Source organism: Malus domestica, chromosome 13 (assembly GCF_042453785.1).
Source record: "Malus domestica chromosome 13, GDT2T_hap1".
NCBI lineage: Eukaryota > Viridiplantae > Streptophyta > Magnoliopsida > Rosales > Rosaceae > Malus > Malus domestica.
The window spans coordinates 27,044,878-27,055,841 of record NC_091673.1 but is presented as its reverse complement, the minus strand read 5'-3'; the positions used below and the strand labels follow the sequence as shown (position 1 = coordinate 27,055,841).

Below are 10,964 nucleotides of genomic sequence, written 5' to 3'. Positions count from 1 at the left end.
TGTAGGGCCATGGTCAATCTTTGGAAAAAGTACAACATTCAACAAGCCTTCTCCGCAAGTTACAACCCAACTGCCAACGGTCAAGCAAAGGCTTTCAACAAAGTGTTGTGCAACATCCTAAAAAAGATGGTGGCAAAGAACAAAAGAGACTAGCATGAACGCCTTCCCGAAGCATTATGGGCCTATAGGACCACCGTCCGTACATCCACCCGATGTACTCCATATAGTTTGGTGTATGGATCAGAGGTTGTGCTACCTTTGGAAATTCAACTGCCTTCCTTAAGAGTAGTCACACAATTGACAAATCCCAAAGAAAATGTAAAAATCAAGCTAGCAGAACTTGAAGCACTTGATGAAAAACGACTTGCAGTACAACAAAGACTTGAAGTCTATTAAGCTCAAGTGGCAGGTGCATTCAACAAAAAGGTTAAGTTTAGATCGTTCTCTGTTGGGGATTTAGTCTTAACCGTTCGAAGACCCGCCGTCATCACCAGAAAGATGCAAGGAAAATTTGAAGCCAAATGGGAAGGACCGTATGTTGTCACCAAAGTCTTCACCAAAGGTGCCTACGAACTCTCTAACGCCAATGGGAAATGCATATACCCATGCGTTAACGGAAAGCTCATGAAGAAGTTCTATGCATAAACAGTGTGAAACGAACTCCGAGAGGGAAGCAAGTGCAGAGGAAGCAAGTCAAGATAAAATCTTTTCCTCTGAACTACGTATGACTTGATTCCTCAAAAAGGGTATGTAGGCAGCCTAGCATTAAAGCTGGGTGCAGTCATAAAAAAATATAAAAACAAAAATAATTCCCAAAATTAAGGGATGAACTATGTTTAGCTTGATCCTTTCACAAGGTACGTAGGTAGTCTAGTTTTATTACTAGATTCAGCCGTAAAAACCACTTTCTTGAAATCAAGGGATAAACTACGTTTGGCTTGATCCCTTCACAGGGTACGTAGGCAATCTGATCCCCAAAATTAGATGCAGCCATAACTCATAAAAAATTATATATTTTTCCTTTAATGGAATTAGCATTTGTTTGAATTGACATATGCTAGTATTTGTTTGAACTCTTCGCATTCGAGAGTTTAAAGCATGGATAGTTTTCACTTATGTAGAATAAAAAAAAATCAAGGCAAAAGTCCAAAAGAAAAAAGGAGTCTAATGCTTTGAAAACAATAGTTGTCATACATACTTGACTACCAAGAAGCTAGGTCCAAATGTCAAAACTATATCGGCTTACGGGTGCTGCACAGCAGCTGTACCCGACTGAAAGGTTAAAACAACAGCTATGTTTGAAAAATGGCGCAGATATCTACAAGGAAACATGCCGTGTAGACTAAAAGCTAAAAACAACCGCTATAGAGAGAGAGAGAGAGAGAGAGAGAGAGAGAGAGAGAGAGAGAGAGAGAGAGGTAAGGGTACGGGATTACCAACTAAAGCGTTTAGATATGTATGTGTGTATGTATGTATATAGAGGTAAAGGTACGGCATGCTAAAGCTGAACACAGCACGTAAACTAAGTAAGGGAGATATTTAAAAGAATATGATTTGAATAACATAAAAAAATTCAAATAAATCTCAAACATACTGGGTTCAATAAACCCATTATTATCAACCAAGTTTGCTCAAAAGAGTCTGCGAAAAAGAGGAAAAACCAACATAAATATCCCAAAGAGCAGAAGCGCAAAAACAGAAACAAAACCACATGAATCCTACTCCGGTTTGCTACAAAAGTGGGGCAGGGAAGCAATTGAATTCAAAATTCCTTATTCTGCAGATTTGTTCAATGCTTCGGCACGTTCAACATCCGGGAGAAGTCCTTCATTCGCATCAATCCGGGACTGACGAAGTTCTACATCCAATTTCTTTTGTTGCTCAATTGAAGCTTTAAGGTCACTCACTCGGCGCTTAACAGCAAGTCTTCCAAAATCATATTGTTGACGAAGAACACGAGCAACCTCCTCTGCTTCTTTAACAGGCAATTCTTCAGCTTCAATTTTCTTAAGCTCCTGAATGGAATTGGTTAACTCTGACTCCAAGGCCTTCTTGGTTGACAAACACTCATCATGTCGACGAAACAAATCACGAATCTGATTACCTTGATCAATAATCCTAGCATTATCAGAAATCTACGAAGCTACATATTGCTCCTCGTCAGCATGAGCTAAAACTGCACAAGACATCAAAAACTCTAATGGCTTAAAGTGCTCGCCTGCAAGAGCCTAAACTGCACAAGGCATCAAAAGCTTCAATGGCAAAGTCCTCATCCGCATGCGCTAAAACTGCACAAGACATCAGATCCAAACAAGTATCAAACATACAAGGAATTACGAGTGACTTGATCCCTCACCGAGAGTACGTAGGCAATCTAGGGCTCTACCTAGATGTAGTCACAAAATCAAATAAAAACCCAAATTCTCAAGTTACGATTTATTCATATTAGAATCAAAATGTATTTCTTTCCCAAAAGAAATGTTGTAATTAATAGGCGCGTAGCCTAGAATGGGTCGAACTCAAACTAATAAAACCCTCTTCGAAAAAATGAACGAGGGTGAAATTGTGTCGAGTGAATTATTTGTTTTACATATTATGTACAATTTTTGCTCAATAACTTGATAATAAAATACATGATTTGTATATGGATTTAATGGTTTTTATTTGTTTGGGAGATTAGACTACCAGGGTCTGCCACTAGTTTGCAGTTTAATGATAATCATCTTTACCTAATTTATTATGCTGGCTTAAAATGTGACTTATCCCGAATTTACTACCAAAGACGGAGCCATTATTTTTTTATCGGGTGGGCAGTAATTCTAAGCTACATAACATATTATAAGAGCCTCCCAATATTGTTTCTCTCGTCCACGCCTAAAATGTATATAATGTATAAAAACATATAAATAAAATCTTAATAAACAAAACTCGATTGTACTAAAGTAAAATTTTAATATAATACTTAATTTTAATACAATGAGAATATGTCAAAGACTAAGACAATCAACAAAAAAAGCTCAACAAACATAAAAAACTTAGTAGAATCCTAAATTACGTATCCTAATTTAAGTGCAACATGTGAAACATTAAGGCCTCTTTTGGTACGCTGGCACCAGCTAGGACTAAGAATACAAAACCAGGTGTTTGGTGTCCATATGTATTAAATAGTCACCGGATTAAATAATCCGGTCCCACCTCCTTTATACGGCTTACACCGGCTTGGTTATACGCTAAAAAACACACCGTATTATTTAGTTGGGTAGAAACACGCTCGCTCGCTCGCTTTCTCTGTCCTCTGGTCGCACTCTCTCGTTCCTCTTGCATCAAGAATCTCAGGTTGCTGAAATTTTTCTTCTTCTCACTCTATTCTACCCTCCTATTTTTCTTGAAATTTTCCGCGACAGTTGTTGGTGGGACTGCTAGAAGTAATTGGTGGTGGGGGCAAAGCGGAAGTGGTTAGAGGTGGGTTTCTTGTAGTTCGTGCTGGGCTTCTTCCTTGAGAGCCATTTGGAGGAGCTCGTCCTTGTCCAGGTCGTTGCTGTCACTCTACATTGCTGGAGATTTTGTCCCTCTCTTTCTCTCTCTTTTCACATAGCTATGTATTTACACATTCTACTCAAATTGTCAAAAGTGTTATGGACTGAATTCAGCGATTTCGTCTGAATTTTTTGATTAATTAGTAATTGATATTTTGTTGCGAGGTAATTAAACTCAAAATTGGGAAAGATTTCATTTGGGCTTTTGAAGGAAATTAAAGGTGGTGATGAATCAATGATAGATTTGTAAACTAGGTTTTCTTGGGAAATATTTCAAATTGAGAAAGATGATAAGTTTTGTTGGGAATTGATAATAGGATTTGATGGAAAATGATAGGATTTGAAAATTATGAAATATTTCATTTGGGCAATTTGATCGGGGAAAGATGAAGAAAGGAAGACGACGACCTGGGTTTTTTTTTCCTCTTATTGGCACAACACCAAAAGCAATATAAATAATATGGTCGTTATCCGATATCGCACCAAATATTTGCTAATTTAGTCTGTACTATCCGATGACTATTTATCCTATCCGATTGAAATAGTCAGTACAGTCCGAGCTGCCAAACGAGGCCTAAAGGTTCTTAGTACTTACTCGGGTGAGCTAAGTTGGATTAAATCATTACAATTACTATTGATTTTTCTCATTTACAAAATCTCCCTTGGGCTACAGCCCAAGCTTGCCCTTAAAGGGATTTGTCCCTATCCATTACCTTTTTCATGTACAATTGTTGACCCCAAAAACTACTTAGCATACGTGGCGCGCAGACTGATTAACTAATGAGCTAACTACGTCATTTGGTTGTATGTGGGGCGTGCCAACTTGGCGACTGAATTCAGTTGGTGAGTAAAAGGGATGTGGTGGTGGTGAATGCGCTGCCAACTTTTGTATCTGAGGGACTGCGGTTGAGAAAGGAACACATCTTGACCTTTGGGTTCTAGAGCCTAAAGACAAGGCTTCTAGTTACTGTGAAGTTCAAGGCTCGTCGGCATTTGGTTCGGTTGCTTTGATTATATTTGTGAAAATATAAGTACTCATAATCGATACCAGACTGTAAGGCCAAAAATACTCAAAAGAGATAAGTTTCTTGACTGTAAATGTGGTTCGGCCGTCGGAATGCCGAACTCTAATAGGCACTTATGAATATCCAATCATAAAATAGGTTAGGTTTTCAATGTGCCAAACAATGTAACTTGGTAACACCTCACTCACCGAGAGACTGATGAGATGAGCTCTTTCGACAAAGAGCTCGAAGAATTCTTGTTGGCAAAGACTTAGATATATAGTTAGCCAAAATCGAAGTAGTGTTGTTTATCCAAACTAAATGTGCTTTTTGATTGCCTAACTCTACGACTCGAGTGCTATTTATCCAAACTGGAGGTGTCGCAGGTTGCCTCCACAATGCTATTTATCCAAATTGAAGGTGTGTTGGTGAAGTTAAGAATGTTAGTGTTTTTCTCAAAGGTTGGAGAGGGTTTCGCGTAGAGTGAGAAATTGCGCAAGGCAAATTTGTGTGTTGTGTTGAAGGTCCTCTGAATGTTGCATATTGTCTTGTATTTATAGCAACCATCATATTTGCTCGACGCGGCTTAGCACTCATGTAAAGTCCATTTGCAACTCTAACACTACCACCAAGTGCTAATAATGTAGCAACACCACCACGAGAAAATTTTCATTGTGATCGAAACATGGGTGTACCCACCATGTGTTTTTATATAAGTGGTGAAAAATTTTATTTTTTAAGTTATTAACTTTTTAACACACATATCCCATCATTTGTATAGTGAAACGTGTTGTACCATCTCGTGTTTCGGTCACACTGAAAAATCTCTCCACCACCACACTCTGACTCTTAATTAGACACAATTTGCTATAGAAGACCACATGCATGCATGTTAATCCTCATTACAAAAAAAGAAATGGTCATTTGCGAGGGTCAAATGTCGTCGGAAAAGGCATTTTGTCGTCGCAAATACTCATTTACGACGCATGTGGCTTGTCGTTACTAGTTATCTTTTCATCAGAATTGATTTTTCAAAATGACAAAATTATTTTATTTTTGACATGTCTATGTGGTTGCAAATACTTGTATGGCCGTCGAATATACGTTCCAAACAACGATATCTATTTTTTGTGATTTTCTTACGACCAAAATATTATGTCAAAAAATTATTTTCCAACAATAAAATGTTGTTTAAAGAGTGCATAATCGTCGCAATTACGATTACCGACAATTAAGAATTGTCGAAAATACGCACAAAAACATATTTGTGAGGGTTAAGAGTCATTGGAGTTATACATTTCTGTTTATCCTACTTCGTCGGCAAAAATAAAAGGATACAAATACAATTTTTTTTAATTTAATAATATTTTCAATGCCAATTTTTATTGAAAGAATTGTTTTATATTAATAATCATATATTCAGCCAGTGGCGAAGCCATGATTTGTCGGGAGGAGGGGCAAAATTTCGAAGGGTAAATGGTCCCAAGAAAATGTAGACAATCAAATCCTTTTAAATAGTAGACAATATGAATGTCATTATTAATTTATCAATACAAACAAATTACAATTGTTGACGTCGATATTTTATGTCATGAAAACATCACATAATAGGCTTATTATCAATACAAACAAAGACACATCTCTTAATATAAACAACCATGCCATCACACGATCATTGATATACCATTTCATCATTCCTTTGATGAATGATGGAGTGTACGGATTATCCAACATTCATGAGTGAGGGGATTATTTAATATATCCCAACTTAATGAGTGATTTTTATTAAGAAGCCACTATTTTCCTGTTATTTTTGTAGTCACAACCTCTTCAAATAAGAAGTTGCAACTCCCACAAGCTTAAATTCACAACTTCTTTGAGATGGTTGTTTTACAAATGAAAGGATGAGCTCCATGAGACCACTACAGGTTAGTGGCGATATCCATTAGGAATGTTTTCTAGATAATGATGTATGGCACGTTCTGTTATTATTTTAGACAAATTCTTGCTCAAATAAAGATTACATATATAATTAATAGTTCAGATATGATTAACAATCTAATAGTACAACATGTCGAATCATATTACAAGAGGAAACATTTTTTTTTTCACGTGCATTTACATTCCCCACACTTTTTAATGTAGATAATATTGTATGTATTTCAATAAAAATGTATATTATCTATACAAATACAAACTCTTTTAGTTAGGGGTTGTTTTATACACACACTACAGTTTTATGACAACACTCCACATTAAAAAACTTTCTCAAAAATTCCAACTTTGTCCCTCGTTCTTCTGAAGCCACCCCACATCCCCACCCCACCCCACCCCACATCCCCACCCCACCCCAAAAAACAAAAAGCACGCCTGGTAGCCCTAATTCGACAACCAAACATATATGATTACCTCCATAAACATCGGCTGGAAACTCCCATTTCGTTGGTTACAATCCCACACTTCGACTCACTAACCCGGATGCTCCTTTATACCTTTATCACCTTCGTCGTCGAAGTCGTCGTCCTGCACATGCCACCCCATTGTGGCCCCTCTTTGTCTCTCACTATCAAAGAAACAAAAAAATAAAAAATAAAAAGCCAGGCATTTCTTCTAGAGTATCAGATGCAAACGCAATAGAGAGTGAGAGAGAGAGAGAGAGAAATTATGACTGGTTGGGCCTTTTTGCCTCTTTGCAGGAGGTGTAGTCGTTGGCAAGGAATAGTTAGGTGGCCGAGGTTTTCAATATCTACTAGCTTGAGTTAAATAGGGGTAAAGGGCGAAATTTTAGTGAAAAAATTAAGGTGTGGGGTGTCTTCATAAGATTGTGGGGTGTTAATAGAATTACCCATAAAAGGCTCCTAGCAAATATTTTGATTAGTGGTGATAAAATTTGATAAGTATAGGCTATATATGGCATCTAATTAACCTGTTAATCGGATTTAAAAACTTAGCTAGTTATCGAAACTCTAACAAATAGATCGCCAAAAACTTAGCAAGAAAAATATACCATATTTGGATTTTGGAATGCCAGAACCTGCCATCTCATCTCATGGCAGATCGCCACCTCATCACAAAGTGCGTCGATGGGTGTGTATATGGGTCCCCTGATACTTTGTTCTTTGTTTTAACCAAACGAACCGTTTCACTTAAATTATGTTTTCCATCCCAGGTCTAAACGACATCATACAAATACAAAAAAAATCAACATACAAACGACATATACAAAACAAATCAACGTACAAATTTTACAAGTACTTGTTACAATCCTATGATATGTCTTAAACCCTAGTTTTTCATGTCCACTTTAACCAACTGTCAAGGAGTTTGAATGTAGTGCTATGAACATTGATCCACAATCATTATCTTTATTCTGCAAAAAAAAAAAAAAAAAAAAAAGATAACTTATATCAAGCACAATATAATTTGGGGTGTGATATCCACACACCCCATTTTATTTCTCACACACCTTTTTAATTTTCGGCCGTCAGATCGGATGAATTGAAGAAGATCAACAGATAGAAATTATCAAGGGGTGTGTGGATAGCACACCCCTATAATTTTTAATTGGTAAGAAACCCAAACAATGAAAATCAGAAAATAAACATAAACTCTAATGAAGAGCCTTGCATAATTTTAACTCAAGGTGTGAGCATAGCAACCACCAATCTATACCATAAATAATGCAAGTGACTAGTTGAAGTTAAAATTAAACACACATCCAATACATTCTTCAATTTTTCTCGTACCACCCTAAGATCAAAGGATACTCATAAGTCCAAAGAATCTAAAAAATATAAGGAAAGTAAAACTATATGCACAGTTTAACAATTCTGATGTTTCACAATTTCAGGATTATAAGGACAACTATATCATATAAGCTGAACCATAAGCACAAGTTCACAGAGAAGTTAAAGTATATACCAAATCACAAGTTCACAGAGAAGTTAAACTAAACCACACATATGCTGAGATCCAAAACTAGCCACAAAGCTAGCACAATACATACTTTAAATATTCTAATACTATAACCCACACACTGCATTACATATTCCAACATCCACGCAATCCAATTAAAACCCAATTCATAAATCCACCAAAAATCAAACAAAAAAATTGAATCGAGAAATTTGTTTATTACCTTATGTGAGCTTTGGCAGGGAAGAGCTTGACCATCTCATCAGTGGACATGTTGAGAAGAACATCCAAATCAAGTACTCACTAGCGTTGTACTCTAAGCTTCCATAACTGAATATTGTTATGTGACATGGTATAATTCCCTCATCCAAATGGCACATGCAAACAATATTTACATGGATCTGTTAAACAAGGAAAATCAGCATAGTCAAATTGGAATTATTACATTGTTGCATAAAAGAGAGATAGAAATAAAGAAGGCAAGAGACAGAGAGACCTTCGTACAAACTATTCTTTATTACATTGGAGCTTTTCCCTTAACATCCCAATCAGAACAAGACATGCTCATGCGCATACCTAAGAAGCAAAGTGGATCATCCCACTGATTTTTTTTTATCCCAATGGACATATTCCAAATATATGGTTTACCAAGATTTATTCAAGCTTAAGTTATTAAATGAAATTGAGGGAAACATCTTCAATTTACTAACCATATGATGGCCCTTGAACTAGTTAAGTAGAGAAAATCATTACAACATAAATGGTCTTTTGCGGTGCACAAAGAGCGCCGTAAACGGTTATTAACGGCATGAGCCCCCAAGCAGTAAAAGCCCTGTCGTAAAAGATGTTTTGTCTAATACGACATTCTCTAGTAACCGTATTTTTATCCAATAGTACAAACTAAACTAAGTACTACACTACTACTATAACAGACTCAGAGTACTAGGCTAACCAACAAAGTCAATAATTTAAGTACTAGGCTAAGCCCCAGTGTTATTCTATTACTACAACATACTCATGGATTATTTGGATTTTCAAAATAGATTATTTGGATTGTAGTATCACTGTAAGTCTGTAACATCTCCATCTCCTTTGCAAAAGTAGAACTTGCTGAATACCCCATGTGACCTAGAGGTCCGGGACATGCATACAAAGAAACGCAAGTCACTCTGCAATCCCAACCAAATCACATAGAGAGAGAGAGAGAGAGAGAGAGAGAGAGAGAGATTAACAAATCCCCAACACCATAATTAAAACTCCTTAGAATTCTGAAACAGATCCAAGTCTGAAACTGAAAATTAAAAGTTTGCATTATGATTCTAGAATTATCTATTCCTTATTATGACTTGTAAATTCAAAATCAAAAGCCATGATTTTGCATTCGATAACAGATCGAAAACAAGCACTAAGTGGTTACTAATTGACAAAGGGCCTTAATGTTAGCACTTAAAATAATAAAACCTTAATTTTGCACTCAAATTGCCAAAAATTAAACAAATTATAATTAACAATTGAGTCTAGAATTGACCAAATCCAAATCCCTAAATCTAGAAAACCCCAATTTATTTCAATCTTAAATCCCCAACCGCATGCCTTATTTAGAACATAGATGGTGGTCAGGAGTCAGGACCGTCAAGTGCACGTGGTGGGAGAGTCGAGAGTTGACAGGAGATGATGGTGGTACCATGGTTGGAGACGAGAGAGATATCGATGCCACTGGGATTGGGAGATACCAATTTCTAAGCCATAAAGTGAGAAAGGCTAGCAAATGTAAACTGAGCTGCAACCCAATCGTCATCCACCATCATTCATAAGAGAGAATAAGCATATGGGTAGTTTTTGAACAAGAAAAACATTACTGCGACAAATTATAGGTTGCGGAGTCAGGATGTGCAGGTGGTTGGTTGTTAGAGGCAAGTACCTGCAAATTCAAAACCAAATTTATAAAGAAAAAAGATAAAAATATGAAAAACATTCAACCTTAGAACATTGGCCGAAAAACGGTAGTCTCGTGAGTCTGGGAGATGAGGATTAGGTGTGGATTTAAGTTTTGTTGGAATGGATATCTTGGGTTCTTGAATTTCGGTGGTGGGCAGCAAGCGACATGGAGAGGAGGCCATGGATTGCGACAAAGCGATGGAGAGAGAAAAGCTGTGAGAGATTTTGAGAAATGAAGGATGTAGGTTAGGGTTTTGTTTATGAAAGAGGAAAAGTAGAGAAGTTTGTGAGAGAGAAATGAAAAGGAGGAGAAAGCGCTAAATGACGTTCTCTTTGGAAATACAGTTTAGTTTTTGGATGCCATGCTAAAATTTTGGCAGCCCACCAAAAACACTTTTATGATTTAATTGCTAGATTAAATTCAATGGTAAGGATTTAATCTCACATATGTAAGATTAAATCTTATGGCTATTATTGTATTTAAGATTTTAATAGTTTTTTAATTAATGTAGAAGTACAAAAAAAATATACAAACGAAAACTAAAAAAAAAGACATTCGGATACCACAAAA

General features: G+C 36.5%; 1 long non-coding RNA gene across 1 annotated transcript; it reads right to left on the bottom strand.

The window, feature by feature from the left end:
* Nucleotides 1-7,708: 7,708 nt before the first annotated feature.
* On the bottom strand, nt 7,709-10,714 carry LOC139190555 (uncharacterized). Its single transcript, XR_011574858.1, has 2 exons — nt 8,679-10,714; nt 7,709-7,910 (listed from the first exon to the last, which is right to left on the bottom strand). It is a non-coding gene; the product is annotated as an uncharacterized lncRNA (long non-coding RNA).
* Between the last annotated feature and the right edge of the window lie 250 nt (nt 10,715-10,964).